This window comes from Jaculus jaculus, chromosome 1 (assembly GCF_020740685.1).
Source record: "Jaculus jaculus isolate mJacJac1 chromosome 1, mJacJac1.mat.Y.cur, whole genome shotgun sequence".
Taxonomy (NCBI): domain Eukaryota; kingdom Metazoa; phylum Chordata; class Mammalia; order Rodentia; family Dipodidae; genus Jaculus; species Jaculus jaculus.
Genome location: NC_059102.1, coordinates 126773967 through 126800489, shown reverse-complemented (window position 1 = coordinate 126800489; position 26523 = coordinate 126773967). Strand labels below are relative to the sequence as shown.

Below are 26523 nucleotides of genomic sequence, written 5' to 3'. Positions count from 1 at the left end.
CCCCAATCAGGCATCAGCCAGGAGAGTGGCTGCACCTTCTCCTCAAGGTCATCACAGCACAGGAAGGTCACAGGAGGAGCAGATCTTCAAGGACAGTGGCCAAGTGGAATCATGATCAAGTGAGTGGGAGTCATGACAGGGCCAGCACTGTTTCTTCCCAGCAGGCCCCTGGCATGGCTGGTGGCCATGGTGGTAAAAATGTGGTTAACAATGCAATATCAGAGAACAGAGGAGGATCTCATGGCAACCAGGATTTGTGTGACTAAATTCTCAATATGTTGTTCAAAAGCACACCATTTATTTAGGGTGGCTCATTGGCAGGATATGGTGATACTGTTGATTTTTTGTATTTCAATCTTATATCTTGCAATCTCACCAAAGTTGTTGATTAGTTCACCAGGGTTGGGGGGGTCTTTGTTTTGTTTTTAATTTATTCTTGTTTGTGTGTGGGTGTGTGTATGTTGTGTGTATGTGCATGGCTCAAGATGCATGTGGAGGTCACAAGTCTCTGCACAATGTGGTCCCATTGTGTCCAGTTTTACATAGGCTCTGGAGATCGACTGCAGGTGGCGGGCTTGCAGAGCAGGCGCCTTTACCCACTGAGCCATTCCCCTGGCCCCTGCTATTTTGTTTGGAGATAGTCTCATGTAGCCCAGGCTAGCTTGAAAACTCACTATGTAGCCTCAGAAGACTTTGAACTCCTAATCCCCCAGCCTCTACCCTGTAAGTGTTGGGATTACAGACATGTGATCCTGTGCACACCTGGTTAACTAGTTCTTGCAGCTTTTGTGGGTTATTATTGGATTTTTGGCATAGCTGGTCACATCATCAGCAAATAAATGCAGCTGTGTGCTGGAGATGCTGCTCAGTGGTTGAGGCACTTGCTTGAGAAGTCTGCCATCCAGGTTCAATTTCCCAGTACCCACATGAAGCCAGACGCAAAACATTTGTTTGCAGCAGCCAAAGGCCCTTATGTGCATGTGTTCATTCACACACACACACACACACACAAACACACACACACACACACAAACACACACATAAATAATTTAAAAATACCTTTTAGAGGTAGGTACATATTTTGAACTATTTTTCTTCAAATATTTTCACATGCTCTACTCAGGGTGACAGAGAATGAACTCATGCTTCGGCATTCTAAAGAATCGATTCTCAAGCCGGGCATGGTGGAACACGCCTTTAATCCCAGCACTAGGGAGGCAGAGGTAGGAGGACTGCCATGAGTGCAAGGCCACCCTGTGACTACGTAGTGAATTCCAGGTCTGCCTGGGCTAGAGTGAGACCCTACCTCAAAAAATCACACACACACAAAAAAAATAGACAACTCAATGTTCAAATTATGATATGTTTTTTAATCTTTAAAGCATAGGTTCTGGCCTGGAGCGATGGCTTGGTGGTTAAGGTGCTTGCCTACATAGCTAAAGGACCCAGGTTTGATTCCCCAGAATCCACATAAGCCAGGTGCACAAGGTGGTACACACGTCTGGAGTTCATTTGCAGGTCAAATAAATAAATAAGTAAAATATTTTTAACATAGGTTCTGTGATGGTCCCTTAGAAGCTGGTGAGCAAGGATGAGATACACAGGTATAGAAGAGGCCATCCCACTAGTGTTTGTACAAAAAAACCCTGAGGAACTGGAGAGATGGCTCACTGGGTAGAAACTCTTGCCACACAACCATGAGTTCCATCCCCAGCACCTACATAAAAGGCCAGTTGTGGCCACACGTATCCGTATCCCCAGTCCTGAGGTGGGGCAGAGATAGGAGAATCACTGTGGCTTGCTGATCACCTAGTCCAACCAAAATGGCAACTCCAGGCTCAGTGAAACGCCACCTCATGGAAATAAAGCCGGAGAGTGACCGAGGAGGACACTGCTGTTCTCCTCTGACCACTGCATACATGTGCATGGGACTCACACATCTACACACACATGCACACACTACACAGACACACACAACAACAAAACAACAACTCGGGAAGCATCTGACAGTACAACAAAACACTGACTGCCTGCAGCCATTACAAATAACTGCTGTATGTACATATATCTTTGTGATGCATTTGACTTACATCCAAGTGCAATAGTTCACAAAGCAGTACGATTCCATGTTGGTATATACACATACATACAAGCTGTGTTAGTCAGGGCTCTCTACAGGAACAGAACCAATAGAAGAAACATGAGGTATAAAGGGGAGTTAGCAGGTTAGATTACAGCCTGCGGGCTGGGCAGTTCAATAACATAGCTGCCTGCAGACTGGAGAGGCGGGGAACCCAGTAGCTGCTCAGTCCACAAGGCTGGGGGCTTTAGCAGTCCCAACCTGGCTCTGAAAGCCTGGAGGATTCCTGAAGAGCTGCCGGTCTTCAGTCCGTGTGGAAGGCCAAGGAAGCCGGTCCCGGTGTGGGAGAAGGTTAGCAGCAAGGCGGTAGGTGCGTGCACACACGGGCGAGTAGCAGGCGAAAGGCTCAGTGTTCTCTGGGGGCGTCTTTATAGATGCATCATGGGAATGGCTGCTCACCCTGCGGGAAGGTCTACCCCTCCATCAGTCCTTCCTGGGAACGCCCTCACAGACTCGTCCAAGAAGTATGCCTCTTTGTCCGTTCCTAATCAGATCAAGTAGACAACGGGAACCATCACACAAACCAAAGTGGCATAGTGATACATATATGTGCATGTGTGTCTGAAAATATCTCAAGGAAAATATGTCAAACTATGTACCTACCTCTAAAAAGGTGAGGCTAAAAATAATACATATTTATTCCTATCTCTGTTTTAGCTGCCCTTTACCATTTTTCTACAATTAAATTCATAACAATATAAATACCACCTGTTAAGCACGTTATGCCAAATACCATATCAAGGGCTTCATGTCCATTTCCTCAGTGAATTCTTATAGCAATTCAGGAATATGGGGTTGGAGAGCTCTATTTCAAAAATCTGAAACCTGGAAACGCTCCAGAATCCAAAACATGTGGGGTGCCGACATGCCATACAAAACGTGCTGATGGGCTGGGGAGCTTAGTGGTTAAAGGCGCTGGCTTGCAAAGCCTGCCAGCCAGAGTTCAATTCTCAAGCTGTCCGTGTAAGCCTGAAGCAAAAACTGGTGCAGCCATCTGGTGTTCATTTGCACAGAGATGAGAGGCCCTGGCACACCCATAAGATACACACATAGGCAAATAAATAAATACAATTTTTAAATGTTGTTCACCTGGTGTGGTAGCTCATGCCTATACTCTCAGCGCTCTGGAGGCCGAGACAGCTGGATCGCAGTGATTTCCAAGCCAGATTGGGCTACAATGAGACTCTGTGTCAAACAAATAGTACTGGATTTGGATCTGGCATGACAGCACATGCCTCTGTAATGCCAGAGTTTGGGAGGCTGAGGCAGGAGGTTGCAAGTTGGAGACCAGTCTGGGATGTTCAGACCAGGGATGCTCACCCAGTAAAGTCAATACAAACATTCCAGATCTGAAAAATCTGAAACACTTATTGGTCCCAAGCATTTTAGGGAAGGGTACTCAGCCTTTGTAGTTTTTTTGAGGTCTGATAGTGATAGTGAAAAGTGACAAGATAGTCACCTCAAACTGTCTTAAACAAAGAAAGGATTAATTCACAAGTATCAACCACAAACCAAATATGGCTTCCTGACAGCACTGAGTCCTCTACCTCTTGTGTCTGCTCTTGGCTCCACCTCCTGCTTCATTCTCAGCCAATCACGCTTGGAAGCCAGGTGGTCTAGAAGCAGCAGCCCTCACAACCATAGTCACAGAAGACAGGCCTGGAGCCAAAGCCTGGATGGAGAGCATTCTATTGGCCTGGCTTGGGTCACATGACCACCAGTGGGCCAATCTCCATGACCCAGTGATGGGAGGGTCTCCATTGAAATCTCAAGTCACATGCTCTACCCAGGGTGCCAGAGAATGAACCCATGCTTCAGAGTTCTAAAGAATTTATTCTTAGGCCTAGAGAGATGGTTTAGTGGTTAAGGCGCTTGCCTGCGAAGGCTAAGAACTGAGCTTCAATTCCCCAGTACCCACATAAGACAGATGCACAAGGTGGCACTTGAATCTAGATTTCGTTTGCTGTGGCTGGAGGTCCTGGCACTCCCATTTTCTCTCACTGTATCTTTTTCTAGCTCTCTCAAATAAAGAAATAAAAATTTAAAAAAAGAACTGATTCTCCCAAAGGAAAGACAAAAACAGAGTTAGGGATGCTGGGTGGGGCTCAAAACAAAGCCATCCACCACAATATTATTTGTAACTTATGGAAGTTGGAGCTGGAGTTCAGAGATGGGAAATAGTTGATTCAAAAGCAAGTTAATGGTATGGGACCTGCATGGACGAACCCTGAAGACCATTAACTTAGTGATTACAAAAATACTGCTTTCCTGGCAGAGTACAGTCTTTTGACTCATTTTGAAACCAAACAGAATCATAGGTCCCTGTTAATGGGCTGGTGTGGGCTAGAGAGGTAGCTCAGTTGGCAGAGTGCTTGCCTAGCAGGCACAAAGTCCTGAATTCCATCCCCATAACAACAGAAGCCAGGATTACATGCCTGAGATGGAGGCAAGAGGATCAGAAGTTCAGAATCATTCACAGCTTCACAATGTGTTCAAGGCCAGCCTGGGATACATGAGACTTTGTTTCCAAAGGGGCTGGGTGTAGGGAGCGTGCAGACTATGAGGCTTAGTTTCTTAAGATGTAGTGAGGTCACAGCAGGCCCAAGACTCCCTGGCCATTGCCACTAGCCCAAGGGTGGCATTTCACAAGAGGATTCCATAAGGCCTGGATTACCCACCCATCAAGAGAAGCGATCAGGAATAGTCCTGACACCAGCAAAGGGTAGTGCATCTGGAAGGTGTGATGGGACCCAGCATACAGTTTAATAAGAATTTACGGACTGGAAAAGTGGCTTAGGGTTATGGTGCTTGCCTGTGAAGCCTAAGGACCCAGGTTCAAGTCCCCAGAACCAATGTAAGCCAGATATACATAGAGGGGCATGCTTCTGGAGTTCGTTTGCAGTGGCTAAAGGCCTTGGCACACCCATTCTCTCTCTCTCTCATAAATAAATAAATAAATAAATAAATAAATAAATAAATAAATAGATAGATAGATAGATAGTATCTTAGAGAATGACTGTTTACTGGTGTCTTTTCATGTGCCAGGCACTGAGCTATGGACTGCTTTCCCTGCCTGGGGAGTGGGCACGGTTGCTGTCCTATGTTAGGAGACCAGGGAGTCAAAGCACAGACAGGTAAAGTTCTTTGCCAAGGTCACACAGCCATCTCGGTATGCCAGGCTAAGGTTTGAGAACCCTTACGCTCCTTCTTGCTTTTGGCATTTTCATGTCTGTCAGCAGTGCCACCTGCTGAGACCGGGACTAGAAATCCAGTGTGCTGGCAATGTAACCCCAAATTGAGGGCTGGGCAGGCTGGAGCCTCTGGCTAAAGTCCTTGCTTCACTTTCCAGGCGTCCCTGTCCCCAGGAAGGATTATGCAACTGTGGCTGAGAAACAGTGTGAAGCCTCCAAGTTTCTAGATGTTCTTCCTGTACTGACTTCAGCCTTCGTCTTGCAGTTACAATTATTTCATACGGTGAAGGATGTCATCCCGGGTGGAAAGAAATCCAGCCCCTAAAAAGGCAGTGAAGCTTAAACGGATACTCAGTCAGGAAAATGGTCATGAGAGATCGTAAGTGGTTTTCTTAAAAATGCAAATCACAGTGTGTACACTTGAGTCAAATGGTTTTTTTAAAGGCTAGCCATATATAGCGAAGACCCAAGAAATAAACAAAAAGATGAACTCTGAGAGCTGGCATCATGGTTATTTTTATGTTCTCGGGTTTTAAAATATATATTTTTTTTTAATTTATTTGACAGAGAAAGAAAAGGAGAGACAGAGAGAATGGGCGCGCCAGAGCTTCCAACCACTGCAAACGAACTCCAGACACTTGCGCCCCCTTGTGCATCTGGCTAACGTGGGTCCTGGGGAATCAAACCAGGGTCCTTTGGCTTTACAGGCAAATGCCTTAACCGTTAAGCCATTCCTCCAGCCCTGTTCTCATTTTTTTGTATGCTCCAAATATTCTGTACTAAAGTACATTATATTCATAATCTTAAAGTTACTAATTTTTTTAAATTAAATTTGTTTTACTTATTTTATTTACTTGTAAGCAGAGACAGACAGAGAGACAATAGGTGCACTACGGCCTCCAGCCACTGCAAACTAACTCCAGATGCACGTGCTACTTTGTGCATCTAACTTTACGTAGGCACTGAAGAATGCAGAAGTTGTTTTTTTTTTATTTTCTTTGCGTTTGTGTGTGTGTGTGGAGTGGAGTATCTGTACCTGCATGTACCCTTGTAGCCCCCAAAACACTTGCCTGTGGTGGCTGGAGTGTAATGTTGGGTTTCCCACTCCATTACTCCTCCACCTGGTCTTGTTTTGAGCTGGAGTCTCCATTTATTTATTTATTTATAATGATTTTGGCTCCAAGGATTCTCAGGTTTCTGCTCCCCTGTGGGACTGGGGTTACAGGTACACATGACTATGCCCAGCTGTGTTACCTTAGGAGCTGGAGATTTGAACTCAGGCAGTCTCAGGCCCCCTCAGGCTCTTGTGTTTGTGCAAGAACTGCTCCTAACCATGTAGCCATCTCTCAAAAGCCCAAAGTCATTAAATGTTTACAAAGTGTTCTGAGTCTAAGAAGCAAAGGACTTCAGTGCCAACCTCAAACTTTTTTTTTTTTCTTTTTGGTTTTTTGAGGTAGGGTCTCACTCTAGCCCAGGCTGACCTGGAATTCACTATGTAGTCTCAGGGTGGCCTCGAACTCACAGCAATCCTCCTACTTCTGCCTCCCAAGTGCTGGGATTAAAGGCGTGTGCCACCAGGGCCAGCTCAAACTTTTTCTTTTAACTTTTCCTTCTTCATTTCCTTTTTTTTTTTTTTTCCATTCAACAAACATCCACTGGTCTGCACTGTGCTGTAAGGAGCATCTTCTGGTGAAGGGGGTGGACAGACTGACAGTCCTATATATATCCTCATCAGCCAGTCAGATATGAGTGTCCCACTAGATTTGAGATGGGACTCTAACTGGGTTATCTCTGCACCCCAAACAGAGTTATATGCTCCAGAAATACTTAGTCAGTGGAATTGAGGAGACATAGGTTCAAAACCCAGCTTGTTGATCTCAACTTTCCTCTTCTGTAACAGGTTGAATGCTAATTAACATGTAAACTGTCCTGTATGCAAAGCCTGGAAATCGTACTAGACGCTCCACAATGAGCAGAGGTTGTTTATGTCAAGCCAGGCAGCTTATGAGGATGAACAAAATCTGAGGTCAGACCTTCTTGTGCAGACACCTAGGCTAGAAGGAAATTGGGTGCATCATTTGGAGAGAGTTCAGGTTATACTCATGCTTATCTAAGAGTGCTGAGGCCTTCATTACTTTATTTATTTATTTATTTGCTTATTTATTTATTTATTTATTTATTTATTTATTTTTGGAGGTAGGGTCTCACTCTAGCCCAGGCTGACCTGGAACTCACTCGGTAGTCCCAGGCTGGCCTCAATTTACAGGGATCCTCCTACCTCTGCCTCCAGAGTGCTGGGATTAAAGGCGTGCACCACAATACCTGGCCAATTTATTACATTTTTTTTAAATGGAATACAAACAGAAAACTTGAGGCAGAAAAAATAACCTAAAGGGAGACAAACAAACCAAAAGGGGAAGAAGAGCAGAGAAATGTCACATATTTTTTGGTTTTAGGGTTGACTTGGAAACAGGTACATATTTTACATATGAAATATAACATGTTGGAAAATACATTCCAAGTGTCAAAACCAAAACAAAAAATCTCGAAGGCAGTAGGTAGGAGCACAGTCCTATCTAGTAAGGTCATCTTTGGCTACAGCTCAGTTTGTAGAGTGCTTGCTTCTTGTGGATGTTGATCTCTGGTGATCAACTTGACAGGATTTAGAATCACCGTGAACAAAATCTCTGGTTGGGTGTGTGAGGGATTTTCTAGCTCAAGAGATCAGGCTGGTTGAAGCGGGTAGTTAGCTTCTCACTGCCTGCACACAGCACCTGACCAAAAGCAGTGGATGGGAGGAAAGGGTTGCTTTTGGTTTACAGTCTTGAGGAGAAGCTCCATCGCAGCAGGGGAAGAAGGGTAGAGCTGGGTATCACGTCTTGCCATAGCAGATGGCAGGAAGCAGAAGACAGTGAGCTAAGCTGGACTAATAAAAGCAAGGGGGAGCTATCTATAATACCCCTAAACCCACCCCCCAGCAACATGCCTCCTCCAGCAAGAAGTTGACAGCTGAGGGCCAAGTATTCAAAGCACATGCGGCCACAGGGGCACGTTACACTCACAGCCCCCTTCACTGTGAGCAGCACCAACCAATGGGCTGAGGTCCTGGGCTGGAGAAAAAGAAGAAAGCAGACCGGGGAGATGGCTTAGCAGTTAAGGCACTTGCCTGGGAAGCCTAAGGGCCCAGGTTCGATTCCCCAGTACCCACGAAATCAGATGCACAAGGTGGCAGTTGGGCCTGGAGTTCATTTGCAGTGGCTAGGGGCCCAGGCACACCCATTCTTTCTCTCTCTATCTGCCTCTTTCTCTCTCTCAAATAAACAAATAAGAACTTAAAAAAAAAGAGGGAGGAGGAGGGGAGAGGAGGAGAACGAAGCAAGCTGAGCAGCAGCATTCATTGCTCGGTCCCTGGCTATGGACCCACTGTGACCAGCTGGTCTCATGCTGCCATACCTTAATGACCCCTTTCCCTCCTGAAGCTGCTTCTTTTCAGGTGTTTGGACACAGCAATGCATAACGTAACGCTGCACTTAGAATGGGCGAAGCCCTGGGTGAGAAAACACACACCTGCGGTTCCGGCGTCTAGAAGGTAGAAGGAGGGGATCATGGGTTTAAGGTCATCTTTGGCTATATAGCAAGCTAGCCCAGGGTACATGAGACCCTGTGGTGGTTTGACTCACGTGTCCCCCATAAACTTAGGTATTCTGAATGCTAGGACCCCAGCTGATGGAGATTTAGGAATTAACACTTCCTGGAGACAGTGTCATGTTGGGGGTGGGCTTACTGGTGTTATAGCCAGCTTCCTCTTGCCGGTGTTTGGCACACTGTCCTGTGGCTGTTGTCCATCTGATGTTGGCCAGGAGGTGATGTCCACTTTCTGCTCATGCCATCGTTTTCCCTCTGCCATGATGGAGCTTCCCCTCGAGTCTGTAAGCCAATATAAACCCTTTTCTCCCACAATCTGCTCTTGGTGGGGTGTTTTCTGCCAGCAACGTCAACCTGACTGTGACAAGCCCTGTCTCAAAACATGACATAAGCAGTAATGATCTTATAGAAAGTTGGTGACATAGCCCTGTAGTCACTCAACATGACTAAAGCACTAGAATTTTGACTGTCCATCCCAAACAAGATATAACCTAAAGGCAAATCAAAAATCAATGTATAAGTTGCAAAAGAAAAAAGCCAATCATGTTGGCGTGCTAAGGCCTGAATATCTGTCTCTGTCCCATTGAATTTCATGTTAGTCAGGCACTGTGACTCACACCTATAATACCAGCATTTGGAAGACTAAGGCAGGAGGGTTGCCTCAAGTTTGAGACCAGTGTGGGCTACACAGTGAGACCTTGTCTCAAAAATAAAACAAAAAATTGAGCCGGGTGTAGTGGCGCACGTCTTTAATCCCAGCACTCGGGAGGCAGAGGTAGGAGGATCGCCGTGAGTTCGAGTGCACCCTGAGACTACACAGCGAATTCCAGGTCAGCCTGGGCCACAGTGAGACCCTACCTCAAAAAAAAAAAAAAAATTAAGTTGCCAAGGAGATGGCTAAGGTCAAAGGTGCCTTAACTGCTAAGCCATCTCTCCAGTCCTAGCTTTCTCTTTCTTCAGGAAAGACCCCAGCCCACTCACCAGCAGCCCAGAGGCTCATCTCCTAGGTGATTCTATGCACTGTCAACAGTCAACATAAATCATCACATTAGGTCAGGAGAACTCCTCCCTCCTGAGTGGGGTTAGGAAAAAGTAGCCTGTTTAGCCCTTTACCCTCCCATCCTGGGAAGAACCCAGCCAGAGGGCCCCATCTTTCCAGAGGAGTGAGCTCGTGAGTCAATTCTGATGACGTCGCTGTCTGCAACTTCCCACCTCCAGAGCCATGTGCAGTGAAGTTCAGTTGTTTATAAATGAGCCAGTCTAAGGCATTTTGTTGCAGCAATCCAAAAGGACTAAGACATAACGACACTGACATTTTATTAGTGTCTTATGTGCTATGTTGTGGGACTCAGACAATGGGTCGCTTTAACTGGGAACTAAAAAGAAAACATGTTTCTCTTGAGAGAAGGATAAGCAGATGTAAGGAAGAAAAAGCCAAGAATAATCCTATAGGCTAGCTGAGTACAGGTATAAGCACCTGAAGTCCCAGCACTGAGGTGGCTGAAGCAGGAGGGCTGCTTCTAGAGTAAGACTATCTCAGAACAAACAAGAAGAAACTCACTGTAGAGGCCAGGCATGGTGGCACGCGCCTTTAATCCCAGCACTCAGGAGGCAGAGTTCAAGGCCACGCTGAGACTACATAGTTAATTCCAGGTCAGCCTGGACCACAGTGAGACCCTACCTCGAAGAAAAAAAAAAAAAAACCCTCACTGTAGAGCTAGAAAGATGGCTTAGGTGCTTGCTTGCAAAGCCTTGAAGCCCGGGTTCAATTCCCCAGTGTCCATGTAAAGCCAGCTGTACAATGCAGTGCAACTGGAGTCCATTTGCAGCAGCAAGAGGCCATGGTGTGCCCATAGTCATTCTTTCTCTCCTCACAAATAAAAAACTTTTAAACCTCACCATAGTCTACCATTTAAATAAAAGTATAAATATAAACTCAACATTAAAAAAAATAACACAACTGGGAAGATGGCTCAGTGGTGGTTGAAAGTATTTGCTTGTGGACTGGAGGAATGGCTTAGCGGTTAAGGCATTTGCCTGCAAAGCCAAAGGACCCAGGTTCAAATTCTCAAGACCCACATTAGCCAGATGCACAAGGTGGCACATGTGTCTGGAGTTCGTTTGCAGTGGCTGGAGCCCTTGGTGCGCCTGTTCTCTTTATCCCCCTCTTTCTCTCTGTTAAATAAATAAGTAAAAAGAAAATATTTTTTTAAAGTATTTGCTTGTAAAGCCTGAATGCCTGGGTTAGATTGCCCAGTACCCAAGTAAAGCCAGATGCATAAAGTGGTGCATACATCCAGTCAGATTACAGTGGCAGGAGGTCCTGGCATACCCATTCATTCTCTCTCAAATAAATAAATAAATAGATAAAACTTTTCTTTGTAAACTATATATATATGTATATATATATATATATGTGTGTGTGTGCGTGTGTGTGTGTGTGTGTGTATACTATAATAAAAGTTATGTGGCCCAATGTAATGACACACACCTTTAATCCCAGCACTTGGGAGGCAGAAGTAGGAGGCTTGCTGTGAGTTTGAGGCCAGCCTGAGATTACATAGTGAATTCCAAATCAGCCTGGGCTAGGGGGAGACCCTTCCTTGAAAAAGAAAGAAGTTACATGAAGGTGGTCTCCTAAAGTACCTTCTGTACTGTCCTTGTAATGACATGGCTTGACACAATGCCTCCTGATGAGATGAAGAGACAGGAATGATGAATGATTTGTGACTCACGGTTACTTACACACCAGCACAGTATCCAAGGCTGGTGATGGCGCACACGCAGAATTCCAGCACCTGGAGATAGAGGCAGGAGGAGGGTTGAGCTACATGGTAAAACCCTGTTTCCAAAAACATAAATAAATAAAAACCATTAAAAATACTATTATAGGGCTGGAGAGATGGCTTAGCGGTTAAGCGCTTGCCTGTGAAGCCTAAGGACCCCGGTTCGAGGCTCGGTTCCCCAGGACCCACGTTAGCCAGGTGCACAAGGGGGCGCACGTATCTGGAGTTCGTTTGCAGTGGCTGGAAGCCCTGGTGTGCCCATTCTCTCTCTCTCCCCTCCCCCTTTCTCTCTCTGTCTGTTGCTCTCAAATAAATAAATAATACTGTAACACTCTAACAGTCCCATCTGATAACCAAGGTGGCAACTAAGGGGCCAGTAGGCAGCAGCACACACAGGGTGGACCCACGCCCCAGGAGGGATAATGCCAAACAGGGCGATGCCATTGTTCTCTACTCAGAATGAAACACAATTTAAAAACTTATAAGCTGTTTGTCTGGGGGATTTTCTATTTAATATTTTTAGAACATGTTGACCATGGCTAACTAAAACTGGGAAACAAAACTGGGTTTAGAGGGACTGTTAGAATGTCATACAGAATAGTTTCACCCTGAAAATGTCCTCCCAACACCTCACAAGCCCCACTGTTTCTACTTTCCCCATGGTTTTGTCTTGTCCAGAATGGCATATAATTAGACTCATGCAGGCAGGCTTCTTTTGCCTAGCTATATGTATTTAAGATCACTTATTTATTTTATTTTATTGGTTTTTTTTTAAAGGAGAGTCTTTTTTGTTTATTTTTATTTATTTATTTGAGAGCAACAGACTGAGAGAGAAAGAGGCAGATAGAGAGAGAGAGAGAATGGGCACACCAGGGCCTCCAGCCACTGCAAACGAACTCCAGATGTGTGCGCCCTCTTGTGCATCTGGCTAACGTGGGTCCTGGGGAACCAAGCCTCGAACGGGGATTCTTAGGCTGCACAGGCAAGTGCTTAACCACTAAGCCATCTCTCCAGCCCATTTTTTTGTTTGTTTGTTTGTTTGTTTGAGGTAGGGTCGCACTCTCTCTCAGGCTGACCTAGAATTCATTCTGTAGTCTCAGGGTGGCCTTGAACTCATGGCGATCCTCTTACCTTTGCCTCCCAAGTGCTGGGATTAAAGGCATGCACCACCACGCCCAGCCAGGATCACTTATTTTTAATGTCCAGGTAATGTTACACTGAATAAATATACCACAGTGTGAACCTATCCTCGCCTCCCGGTGAAGGACATCTGTGTTGCTTCCATGTCTTGGCAGTCATGACTCATGCTGCATTTTATCTTTAAAAAAAAAAAATCAAGGGTTGGAGAGATGGCTTAGTGGTTAAATGCTTGCCTGTGAAGCCTAAGGACCCAGGTTCGAGGCTCGATTCCCCAGGACCCACGTTAGCCAGATGCACAAGGGGGCGCACGCATCTGGAGTTCATTTGCAGTGGCTTGAAGCCCTGGCACGCCCATTCTCTCTCTCTCTCTCTCCCTCTCTCTCTCTCTCTCTCTCTCTCTCTCTCTCTCTCTCTCTCTCTCTTTCTCTCATTCTTTTCCTCTTTGTCTGTCGCTCTCAAATGAATAAATAATAAACAAAAAAAAATTTTAATCAAACTGGGCATGGTGGCGCATGCCTTTAATCCCAGCACTCAGGAGGCAGAGATAGGAGGATCACTGTGAGTTCGAGGCCATCTTGAGACTACATAGTGAATTCCAGGTCAGCCTGGGCTAGAGTGAGACCCTACCTCAAAAAACAAAACAAAACAAAAATCTAGCGCTAGAGGGATGGCTTAAGTGGTTAAGGCTTTGTCTGCAAAGCCAAAGGATCCTGGTTCTATTCTCCAGGACCCACGTAAGCTAGATGCACAAGGGGGTGCATACATCTGGAGTTCGTTTGCAGTGGCTGGAGGCCCTGGTGTGACCATTCTCCTTCTCCCTCCCTCCCTCTCTTTCAAATAAATAAAATGTATTTTTAAAAATTTATTTTCTGGGTTGGTGAGATGGCTTAGCCATTAAAGGTACTTGCTTGCAAAGTCCGCCAGCCTGGGTTTGGTTCCCCCGGTACCCTTGTAAAGCCAGATGCACAGAGTGGTACATGCATCTGGAGTTCCTTTATAGCAGCAAGAGGCCCTGGAGCATCCATTCTCATTTCTTTCTCTCTCTCGTTCTCTCTCTCTCTCCCACAAATAAGTCAAGCACTTTTAATGAATTTCCTAGCTTGTGTACTGAACATGCCCCAAAACAAGGAGCAACCACATGAGCACTGTTTTGTACCTAGACTGTGGTCTCTAAGTGCCGTTCCTCAAAGAGACCCAGGCTCCTGGGGGAAATGCTGATTTCAGGTCTGGGGCAGCCAATTCACAAGCTCCAGTCTGGAGCAAAGGAGCTTTCAGAGCTTACTGGGCTCAAAGGCCTCAGGAGTGAACTGAAGAGGACCGGCCCCCCAGCAGAACTAGAGCACTGGAACGCAAGTGGGAATTGCCGAGGGTGGAAAATATCAAAGACCACTAAATCCTTAGACTCACAAGGATTGAGGGCACTGGTACAGAGTTTGCCTAGAGTGCCTAACACCTTGGATTCCATCCCCAGCACACACAAAAATCCTCCAAGTATGAGGAAACCAACTCATAATTTGAGAACTGTTAAGGAATCAAGCCAGGCATAGTGGCTCATGCCTTTAATCCCAGCACCCAGGAGGCAGAGGTAGGAGGATCGCTGTGAGTTTGAGGCCACCCTGAGACTACATAGAGAATTCCAGGTCAGCCTGGGTTAGAGTAAGATCCCACCTCCAGGGATGGGGGCGGAAATCAAGCGTACCAGGCACAGTGATAAAAACAAGCCTGTAAAACCAGCACGTGGAAGGGTGAGGCAGGAGGACTGCCATGAGTCCAATGCCAGCCTGAGATATACAGTGAGTCCTTGTTCTCAAAACCAAACCGAATCAAATTCTAGCCAAGTCTGGTGACACATACCTATAAGCCCAGCTGCTCAGAAGGCTGAGGCAGGAGGATCCCAAGATAAACCCTGTCTGGGCTACATAACTAGTTCAAGGCCAATTTGAACAATGTAACAGAACCTGTCTCAAAATTAAAATTAAAAAAAGACTGGAGATGAGGATATAGCTCAGTGGCAGAACACTTGCCTAACATGTTCAAGGGCCTAAGTTCAACTCCTAGCATTAAAAAAAAAAAAATCAAGAGTCAATTCAATCTTTGTATTGTCTGTCATATATGGTGAATGAGATCATACCATACTCAGGATAGCTAAAGAGTTAATGAGAAAGGACCCTTTTTTCACAGAACCCAGCTAATAAATGAAGAAGGAAGACAGACTTGGAGTAACATCCCTAATGAAATAACGAATCTAAGAAATGGACATCAACTGCTAACTTCACCTGCACAAAAAGAGAGATCACAAGACATTATGAGCTCCTGACAGAAGGACACCCCCCACCCCCAGTGAAGTATTGTCGCCAAAAATTGAACCGGAATCTGATCAAGTCTCTAGATCTAATTACAGGAAATACAGAGGACAGAGGAACATGTTCACGGACCCCCACAGGAATACAAGCACAAGATCTAGAAGGGGGAACTGCAGGACAAACAATTCGGTTGCTTCAACAAACAAATAGCAAGGACAGAGGGGCGGGGAGAGACAGACGGAAAGAAAGACAGAATGCCAGAAGATGTGGATTCAAAGAGACCTGAGAAATATTTATAGACCTTTGTATAAGATGTGGGAAACATGACGCATTGAGGGAGATATGAACATGGGCCAGCTGGGTCTGGGTAATAATTTCTCTAGGTTGTGATGGCTAAATTGATCTAAATCAAGTTGATTGGATCGATAAACACCTAGGGTCTTAATGAGACACACCTCTGGGCATGTTCTTGAGCTTGAGTGTGGGGTGAATACAGAGAAAAGAAGCAGGGCATGCTAACAGACACCTTTGATCAGGGTAGGAGCATCCCTGTGAGTCTGAGGCCAACCTGAGAGGACATAGTGAATTCCAGGTTGGTGTGAGCTAGAGGGAGACCCTGCAAGGAGGAAAAGGAGAAAGTGAGCTGAGCTCAGTCCTTCATCTCTGCTCCCTGACTGAGGCTCAGTGAGAGCCGCTGCCTGGCCCTCCTGCCACCATGCTTTCTCTGACATGGATTATATCATCAAATTGTGAGTCAAAATAAACACTTCCTTCCTGAAGTTGCTTGTGTCAGGTATTTTATCACATACAAGCAGAAAGATAGCTAATACAAAGATACAGTGGCTTTGTTTGTTTGTTTTCTGAGGTAGGGTCTCACTCTAGCCCAGGCTGACCTGGAATTAGCTATGGAGTCTCAGGGTGGCCTCAAATTTATGGCGATCTTCCTACCTCTGCCTCCCAGGTGCTGGGATTAAAGGCGTGTGCCACCATGCCTGGTTTAAAGATTTCTTAATCTTTTAAAAATTTTGGGCTGGAGAGATGGCTTAGCAGTTAAGCGCTTGCCTGTGAAGCCTAAGGACCCCGGTTCGAGGCTCGGTTCCCCAGGTCCCACGTTAGCCAGATGCACAAGGGAGCGCACACGTCTGGAGTTCGTTTGCAGAGGCTGGAAGCCCTGGAGCGCCCATTCTCTCTCTCTCCCTCTATCTGTCTTTCTCTCTGTGTCTGTCGCTCTCAATTAAATAAATTAAAAAATAAAAATTAAAAAAATTAAAAAAAAATTTATATGAAGGGATTAGGGAGCGATGGCTCAGCAGTTAAAAGATGTTTGCTTACAAAGTCAGATGGCCTGGGTTCAATTCCCCAGTACCCACATCAAGCCAGATGCACAAACTAGTACATGTGTCTGGAGTTCATTTATAGTGACAGGAAGTCCTGACATACCAATTCCCTTCCTCCCCCCCTCAAATAAATACAAAAAATATTAAATATGTATATATGAAGCAGAGTGTAGTGTTGTATGCCTGTAATTTTAGCATGTGAAAGGCCAATGCAGGAGGATTGCTACAAGTATGAGGCTAGCCTTGGCTACATAGTAAGTTCAAAGCCAACCTGGGCTATATAGCAAAATCCTGTCTCAAACTAAATAAATAAATAAAAATGGTGGCTCACATCTTTAATCCCAGTATTTGAGGAGAAGCTGAGATAGGAGGATCATCATGAGTTTAAAGACAGATTGGGGTACAGAGTGAGTTCCAGATCAACCTGGACTAGAGTTACACCTGCCTCAAAAAACTACAACCAAAACCAAAACAAGATAGATAATGACTGATAGATAGATAGATAGATGGATAGATAGATAGATAGATAGATAGATAGATAGATAGATAGATAGATAGATAAATTGATTTAAGGTAATGAAATAGTTATAGTTGAGATGTTATAATGTCTGGGTTTTGCTTTAAAATAATCCACTGGGGTCTGGAAGTATATTTCAGTGGCAGTATTCTTTCTTAGCACATATGAGGTCTTAGGTCAGGGTTCCAGCAACACACGCACACACGCATGCACACACACACACAGAGTAAGTGATTACATGTGTGCTTTAATTGCTGAACCTGAGTAATAAGTGCATTATTTGAACTTTTCTATAATATAAAAAAAGTTACCAGATGTGTTGATATACACCTTTAGTCCCAGCACTTGACAAGGTGAAGCAGGAGGATTCTTGCATGGGCAACATCATGAGTGCCAGGTCACTAGCTAAGGCTATACGCAGGACCCTATCTCTTGCCAAAAACTGGCATAGCCCACTGAGGGTCTCTCTGGTGCCTCCCAGATTTTTGTCACCCTTGGTATAGAGTGGCCTGCCTTCAAAGTGTCTGTGTGTGGGGAGAGTAGCCCCATCAGGGCTGGAAGAGACCACTATGGTGGCCCTCTGCACCAGCCTGTCTCTGGACCTCCAGCCATCAGGCAGAGGGAACCCAGTGGGTTTGAGTCCCAGCATCAAAGCCCACCAGGTAAAGCCCCCAACTGGATGCTTCCTCTGGGCGGGTGCAATGCTGAGAAGCCCACAGAAGGCAAAACTCAAGGAGATGCCAGCAGAATAATGTGGGGAATACCAGTGGGGGCCTGAGAGACTGGGGTTCATTGCAGTGAGGTGGTACCAGGGGACTTCTGTGCTGCTGCTGTCAAATAGCCAAAATATGCATCACCCCTCCCTCCCTCCACCAAGGCATCACCCCCTCCCCATCATTCCTGGGTTTGCCCCCAGGATGCAAGGGGACAGTGAAATGGGGAAGAAGATTCTGTGTATGTATGTATATATACGTGTGTGTGTGTATATATATATATATCTTCCTTGCAGAATCAAAGAGAAACACGGGTTGTTGAAAGCACAGATGAGGTAGCCCAACCTGGTCAGGAAGTAAAGGAAGGCTTCCAGGGGGAGGTGACATTTACATGGAGATTCTAAGGACGCTTAGGGGTGAGCTAGGCAAAGGAAGGGAGGGAACCTGGCAGACAGAGGAGGCCTGCAAGCCAGGCCTGAGCAGCTGAAATAAGGCCACTAGGTTTGGCCAGGCAGAACAAGCAGAGAGCAAAGAGGAGGGAAGCAGAGACCAGGCCAACCGGAGGCCACAGGGAGGATTCTGGGCTTGGAGGAGTTCCCTGGGTTTGTAAAAGCCTGAATTGACATGCTCCTCCAGGGAGGGAAACTGTGGGACAGAACGTGTGGGCCAGAGTAGAGGTGGAGGCCAGGAGAATTTTCTGCCTTTTCTGTACACAGGGGATAGTTGAAGGGCTGTCTGGATTCTAGCTCATGAACATACCCAGCACACCCCTCTCTGAGGCTGCCTGGCACCAACTCCAGAGATGCCAGTGTGGGGGCAGTGACCTTGAGTAAGGCCTTTCACCCTATGAGCCTTACCTTTTTTGCCTGTGCAATGGGTATGAATGCTAACTCACAGGCTCACTTCAGGATTCTGCCGCAGGCTTCACTAGGCACTGGTATAGCAAGACACCCAGAAAGCTTAACAATAACAATAACAATGGCACTGCTATGCCTATTGGGACTCACTGTGGAGCCCTGGGTCTAGGATGTGGAATTTTGAGCAAATACATGCATCACACTTTCACAAAAGCACCTCCCTCAATGGAGGGTCCAGAGAGGTTGCTTAGGGGACGCATTCCAGAAAGAATAACTCTGTGTAACATGAAACCCTGACTCTGGAAACACAACCTCTATGGGAAATTGGAGGATAAGGCCAGCTCGGCAGACTGCTCAATCGCCTTCCATACAAAAGGGATATTGAAACCCAAGGGTCTCGTCACTTGGCCTCTGGCTTATGGTCTCACCCCTCAGTGTGGCCAAAGATATCTTCCTAAACATACTTGACCATGACACTGCTGGTTAAACCCTCCATGGCTCCCACTTGCCTCAGGCACAAATCCACACGCCTGTCCATGTCTATGTAAATCACACGGAAGCATTGCTGTGACTTGTGGTGGTCCAAATGCCTTCTTTTCTCTCTTTTATTTTAATATTTTTATTTGTTTGTTTATTTACTTATTGAGAGAGAGAGATAAAATGGGCACACCAGGGCCTAAAGCTATTGCAAACGAATTCCAGACTTATGTGTCACCTTGTACATCTGGATTTATGTGGGTACTGGGAAATCAAATCCTGGTCCTTGGGCTTTGAAGGCAAGTGCCTTAACCATTGAGCCACCTCTCCAGCTCCCAAATGCCTTTTTACTTTATGACCTTTGCACATCCAGTGAACCTCCTGACTCCTTTAACAGGCCACTGACAATCTTCCAGATTTAAAAGACCATGAGTGAGCCAGGTGTGGTGGCACACACCTTTAATCCCAGCACTAGGAAGGCAAAGGTAGGAAGATCACCTTGAGTTCCAGGCCAGCATGAGACTACAGGGTGAATTCCAGGTCAGTCTGAGCTAGACTGAGACCCTACTTTAGGAAAAAAAAAAAAAAAAAAAAAAAAAAAAAAAAAGACCATGGGCTGAAAACATGGCTCAGCAGTTAAGATTCTTGCCTGCAAAAGACCACAGAGTTTTATTAAACTCCCCAATAGTAATGGCAAGTAGTAAAATCATGTCCACTTTCCAGGCAAGAAAACTGAGGCCAGGAGAACTACCAAGTGGCTCTTGCAACTCAGCCTCCATCTAGACCTGCCAGATGCCAAGCATCCAAGTAGAAGTGCCTGTCCATACCTCTGGGCACAACAAGTGAGCAGGAATGGCTCAGATAAGACAGCCAAGGGGTCAAGGACAAAGGTTGAGGGTGCATTGAAACCCAGCTCAGGTACTTAGAAATCAGCGTTCTAAAGCAGGACATTGGGTCTCTCTGGGCCTCAGTGTCCTCACCTGTAAAGTGGGACAGAATAGGACTTTTCCCCCTCACTGACATAGAGTATCAGGACTGGTACTGAGGTGCTGGCACGGCCCAGGCTCTAGGTGAATGGCATGGTGAACCCACCTGGGATGCATCTGGGGAAGCTGCCTGCACCAGTCCAGCCCAAACCAGCCCAGACCAGACTTCTACCACTAGAGGTTAGGCAGCCAGGGCCTGGGAACCCTCCGTGCCTTGTTTACTGTTTGGGCTTTTGTGTTGCCCAGCGTTTCCTTTGGAAAAAGTCCAGCTTCCTCCCTGCTGGAAGGAGGCAGGAGGGGACTGTTCACGCCTGAACCTGGATGCCCAGGGGAGCCATACAGGCAGGTGACAAGAGCCTGGGGCTTGGAGTTAAGCCAACTGGGTTTGAATGTGGGATCTGACCCTTTCAATGCTGTGTGACCCCAGACGAGTAACTTCACCTCTCTGAGGTGCTGCTTTCCTCACCTGTTACAAGGTCTCATGATGTCTGCAATAGAGGGAGAGTACTAGACATTAATGGAGGGGCTGAGATGAGAAAAGATTCTGGACAAATTTCCTTAGATTATCAGCACCCTGCTGGAGCAAGAGTCTCAAATAGCCAGCCCGCTGGATATTAGAGAGAGGGGGGAAAAAATCAGCGTTTCCTGCAAAATCTCATAAAGTATAAGCAGGACTATGTAGTCTGTGAGTCCATCTACATAAAACTCACCATGGGCTGGGAAGATGGCTCCGCAGGTAAAGAGGACCTGAGTTTGGATCCCCATCACACACAGCAATGCTGGACCTGTTGGTGTATCTCTGCAATATCGAAGCTGGGGAGGTGGAGACAGGAGGATCCCCAGGGCTTGCTGGCTAGCTAGTGCAGTCCAAACAGTGAGCTCTGGCTTCAGTGAGAGACTCTGTCTCAGAAAAATAAGATAGAGGGGCTGGAGAGATGGCTTAGTGGTCAAGCGCTTGTCTGTGAAGCCAAGGTACCCTGGTTTGAGGCTCAACTCCCCAGGACCCACGTTAGCCAGATGCACAAGGGGGCGCATGCATCTGGAGTTTGTTTGCAGTGGCTGGAGGCCCTGGCATGCCCATTCTCTCCATCTATCTATCTATCTATCTATCTATCTATCTATCTATCTATCTTTCTATCTATCATCTATCTGCCTCTTTCTCTTTCTGTCTGTCACTCTCAAATAAATAAATTTTTAAAAAATAAAATAAAAATAAGATAGGGAAGCAACAGAGGAAGGTACTCTATATCCTCCTCTGGCCTCCACATGCATGCACACCTGCGCAGATGCATGCTCCCACACTCGTATGAATATGCATACACAAGGACCCACACTATACACTTATAAACATGCCAAAAACAATTCACTCAAAACCAGCCAAACTGCACTTAGGGTGCTTGCGAGCAAGAGAATGACTGCCTGAGAGGAAAGGGTGGCGCCTGAGAAGCACACGGGACTCTGGGATGTGGTCTCTTTCTTAATCTGGGGGTTCATGGCATGGGTGTGTGCCATTTAATAATTTCATGCTTCTGCATTTTTCTGTATGCATATTATACTTCAATAAAAGTGCTAAAATGGGGGCTGGAGAGCTAGCTTTGCAGTTAAGGCACTTGCCTGCAAAGCCAAAGGGCCCAGGTCTGATTCCCCAGGATCCACATAAGCCAGATGCACAAGGTGGCACATGCATCTGGGTTCATTTGCAGCAGTTGGAGGCCCTGTTGCACCCATTCCCTCACTCTCTGTCTGACTCTTTCTCTCTCCCTCTCAAATAAATTTAAAAAAAACTCTTAAATGCTAAAACGATTTGAAAGCAGATACATCGGGGCTGAGAAGAAAGCCAACGTGGGCTCCACTGAACCCACCTGAGACAGGGGCGCACAAGAGTGCTCTCAGTCTGGACTAGCTGCTTGCTCTTAGGGGTCAGGAGATGAACAGGACCCTTGGGAGAGCTGCACAGCAGGCACGCCTCTCACCAACACCGCCAGCCAGCCAGATCTGCCGAGCCCACACTCTGGAACGGCAGGCATGTTCTGCCACTTAGGCAGTGACTTAACTCCATCTCCCCCAAACTCAACCTTTTTTATTATTCATTTGACTTCACCAAAAATACCTAGAAGATGGTAATGAAAAGCCTGTTTCCACAAAGCTCTTCCTAGAATCTGGATGCTACCAAGCCCATCAATGAATCCCCCCAAACAGTGTACCCAAAGGCAGCAGCCTCCACTTGTAGTGGGGGGGGGAGCATGAGCTCAGACCTCAAAGGGGCAGTGGTCAGCAGTGGGTCCACCTCAACTCTACTCTTCTGCATGACTCAGAGGTCATGTTTTTTTGTTTTTTTTTTTTTAATTTTCACTCTCCTTCTTTCCTCTTCTGAACCCTAAGAACCAACCCAAGAAGCATGCACCTCCAACATTGTGCGGCATAGCCAAAACAAATGCACATCAGATGCATTTATTTGCACAGACACTCATAAAAACTTTACTAGACACCAAATAATTACAGGAAGGGGCGAACCTCCAACTCGGCTGAGCCGCAGCGTTTTGAAGTGGAATTAAGATAAAGATCAAATAAGACAGGCACCGCCCCAGCTCACACCCAGCCCCCTTCCCCAGCCATGGACCCTTGGGGTGGAGACCAATGAACTCTCTGGCTTTTGTGAGTTTGTATCCAATTCATATAAAATGCCTTTCTGCATGTTGTTCTTAGGGTTCTAATGGGTCTTTTATGGCTCCAAATGCAGTCCTTGGCATTCTCTTTGTTCTGGCTTCCATCCTGGCTTGGGAATCTCTTCATTCTAGAGGTGGGCTGCTGAAATCGCCAAGCCTATCCACTTGGCAAGAAATGTGGAGATTCTTGAGAGACAGCCTGGTAGGAATAAATGTAAATGACACCTTGCTGGTCCCATGCAGTGGGCCTAAATCTTAACTTCATTGCTTTGGAGGTTCTGACTGAGTGGCTGGCTGCTCTCAGCACCAAGATCCAAAGCAGGGCCAGTGGGGAAGGCTGGGCTGCCTGGCATGGGCAACGGGGAATTGCTCGGGGAGCCTCCTGTGCCCAAGCCACAGCAGCCTGTACCTGAACTTCGCCTGCTCTGGAGGGAAAGGAAAAGACATGGCTGAGCTCCAGATGGGTCTATTTTCCCTCTGGCCCTAACTGGTAGTGGAGCCCCTCTTCCATCCAATTCCTCACCAGATACTTCAGTTCAGAGCCTCACTGTGAGAGCAGGGCATGTGGAGAGCCCTTCCGTGTCACCCTTCTAGCAGCCTTTTATCGCACCCATTTCACAGACAGGGGTATTGAGGAGGAGAAATTGAAGATTTCCCTGAAGACTCTTAGCCAGACTGAAGCAGAGTTCGGAGGGCTCCCTGAGACCTGCTCTTCATTCCTCACCACAGAGAAGTACCTCACCCAGTGAGATGCCTCAGCCCTTAGCTCCCCAACCTAGGGACCTTCCGGGAACTTCCAGCGGCCTTTGGGCCTGAGAGGACCTGATTTCCTGACATGTGGAAGAATCCCATGACTAGACCTTGTGCTGAAACTCCTGGGTCTGTGGCCAAAGGGAGGAGGCTACTGGGAGATTGAGAAACACTTGACTAGGGGTACTTACCCTTAATGGGCACAAACACCCAGCCTCCAAACCCACAGGGCTCCCCAGGAAACCCATCAGCCGCAAATATCCCCGAGGGGAGAAAGAGAAGCGCCCCAGTCACTCTTCTCTGGAGCCCGCCACTTGAGTTCAAGGTCACGGGGGCTCCTCTAAAGGCACAGAAAAACCCCTGAGCTGTGGGAAAGTGACCTTGTCTTTTGACCCACATGTCCTGGGTCAAGTCCAGCTCGGATCCTCGGAGGGGTGTATGATTGTTCTTGGGTGAGGAAGTCCCAGGGCTAGACTTGTGTGAGCTTCTAAGCTATTTCTGCTACGGGATTCTGTACTGGGCCCCGGGAGTGCTGGAGAGCAGTTGAGCTTGGAGCAGCTCTGATCCAGTGTGACAGACTCTCGCGGATCTTAAGGCCCCAGTGACCCTGGGTGACTTCCTCTTTGGATTCGCGGGGTGGACCTGCATGCTTGGTAGTCTCGGCTCTGAGAGCAGAGGAGAATGGCCGGTGCGTGCAGCTCTTGGACGGCTCCTTCGTGCTCCATCCCAGCTGGGATCAAGTCTCTCCGGCTAGGGCTGGAGTGGGGCTGTTGAACTAGGAAGGACCCCTTACTCCTTCACTAGTCGAAAGTGCGAAACGCCTGCGGTTCCAGACCAGGGAAGTCCTACCCGCCAGCTAGCTCGTAGGAGGCGGGTCGAGCTGGGGAGAAGAGTGTGAGGCCCTAGGATTAAGGGAATGCTGGGCAAGGCTCCGGAGATGCCCGCGGGACTAGAAGCAGCTCACACCCTTGGCAGTTTGCGTCTGGAGTCTTGAGAGCCAGCAAGCGATTGCGAGCCGCCTGCGTCTGCTGTGCTTCGGCGCAGACAAATCACCAACGGGTTCAAAGCCGGAGACCGTCCCGCGTTGGACGGCGCGCGGCTGCCAGCGGCCGCCGGCATCGTGGGTCGCAGGGCGCCCCCAGGCTGGGGGGATGGGCGTGGGCGGGCGATGTCGGGGATCAGCGGGTCCCGAAGCCAGGGTACTCGATCTCTCACAGCCAGGTGCCGCTTGTCGCCCACAGGAAGAAGCGCACTCCGAACCCGGGCCTGTGTGCTCCCGTCCAGGCGGCTCCTTCTTCCGCAGAGGTCCCGCTGGGAGGCGCAGGAACCCGGGCGATGCTTAGCAGAGACCCGAGACCTCTGCGTGGCTGTGTGCGAAGGACCCGGGACGGTCCACTCCGCTGGGGGACGAGACCCAGCGAGCGGAGACAAAGGACAAGGAGCGCGGGGGGTGGGGGAGGAGAGGTCAGCGTGAATGGACAGCGAAGGGGACAAACTAGCCAGAGGGACGGAGGTTGTGGACAGAGGAGGAAGGCCGACTCCACCGTTCACGCCAGGGAAGCGTCTGACTCCGTCGCGGCCCCGCTTAGCTCCGGCAGCCCGGCTCCAGGCCGGCGGGGTGGCATGGGCTGTGACTTAAAGGCACGGAGAGAGAGATGCCAACAATCCAACACTAGCCACGGGGCAGCGAGTTGGGCTACAAGTGTACCCTCGGAACAGACATCCGGTACCTCGCAAAGTATCCCCCAGACACAGCCACTGAGTCGGACTTGGTCCTGGAGCCAGCCAGGGCATCATCGCAAGGCCTCAGAGGCCCGGCCACGGGGGTACCTCGGTTCAGCCAGAAGAAAACGAGTGTCAATCACCCATACGAGGAGCGTAGGGGTGGTGAACAGTTTGGGTGCTATGGAACCCTGCACGAGGAGTTAGGGGTCCAAGGGGCGTCTGCAGGACTCGGGATGGGAGAAGATAGCCCTGTGCCCACCCTCCCACCAAGAAGAGGGCGAGAGTCGGGGCCTGGATCCCAGCAGTGGTTGCAGGGACTCATCGTGGCCAGCAGAGGGCGGGATGAGCTCGGTCCTCCCGACAACCCCGCGCAGAGTTCGGCGCCTCTTGGCTCCGCGAGCCCCAGCTTTAGCAGTGCCGCTTCTCCCCGCGCCCGCCCGCCCGCCGCCCAGATGCCGGCAGAAGGAGGTCCAGGTGCGGACCCAGTCCAACTTCTGGGCCCAAGGCCTAGGGTTTCCCAGATGGAATCCAGGCAGGGAACCATGTCTTGGCGTGTGAGGGAAAACTCTACAGGCATTTATTCATCCCCCAGATACAGACACACAAAGGCGCTGAGAAATACACTGAACAAAACCTCTGGGTGATGTAGAATGATTCGGACCCTCAGGATTAAACATAGAAACGCGATGGTAACACCGAGAAACACGTACACACAAAAATGTTACAGACAAGAAAGAAAGAAAGAAAGAAAGAAAGAAAGAAAGAAAGAAAGAAAGAAAGAAAGAAAGAAAGAAAGAAAGAAAGAAAGAAAGAAAGAAAGAAAGAAAGAAAGAAAGAAAGAAAGAAAGAAAGAAAGAAAGGAAAGAAAATCTTCCAGATACACATTACAGGGGCCGAGACGCACACAAAGGCGTCACATCCTCTCGGTGACACAAACACTTAGATACACACACACATGCACACACAAATACACACAAAAGACATACAAAACACCAAAGACACAGAGGCAGGTTGTGTAGATTTGCACACGCACGCACGGATGCTAGGGAATCAGAATACGGATTCTCACTCTTGGACCCCGTTAAGTCACAAGGACGCACACGCACATACGAGATGTGTGTGCGCAAAGACACGGGTGCACAATAGCCCCAGAGGCGGGAGCGCCGACACGCACAGACACACACGGATACCCACCGAAACACACGCAGGTAGTGGGGTGGGGCGGTAGACTCTAATCCTCCACAAAGCCGGGCCCCTCCGCGGGGCCCCGCGGCACAGGGGGCCACTTCT

The 26523-nt window shown here is 47.7% G+C and overlaps 1 long non-coding RNA gene across 2 annotated transcripts; it reads right to left on the bottom strand.

The window, feature by feature from the left end:
- Positions 1-1370: 1370 nt before the first annotated feature.
- On the bottom strand, positions 1371-26503 carry LOC123455036. Of its 2 annotated transcripts, none has more exons than XR_006633653.1 (3): positions 26428-26503; positions 11623-11774; positions 1371-2624 (listed from the first exon to the last, which is right to left on the bottom strand). It is a non-coding gene; the product is annotated as an uncharacterized LOC123455036 (long non-coding RNA). The 2 variants fall into 2 exon arrangements; XR_006633655.1 differs by lacking the exons at positions 11623-11774; positions 26428-26503 and adding exons at positions 8785-8913; positions 9116-9158.
- Between the last annotated feature and the right edge of the window lie 20 nt (positions 26504-26523).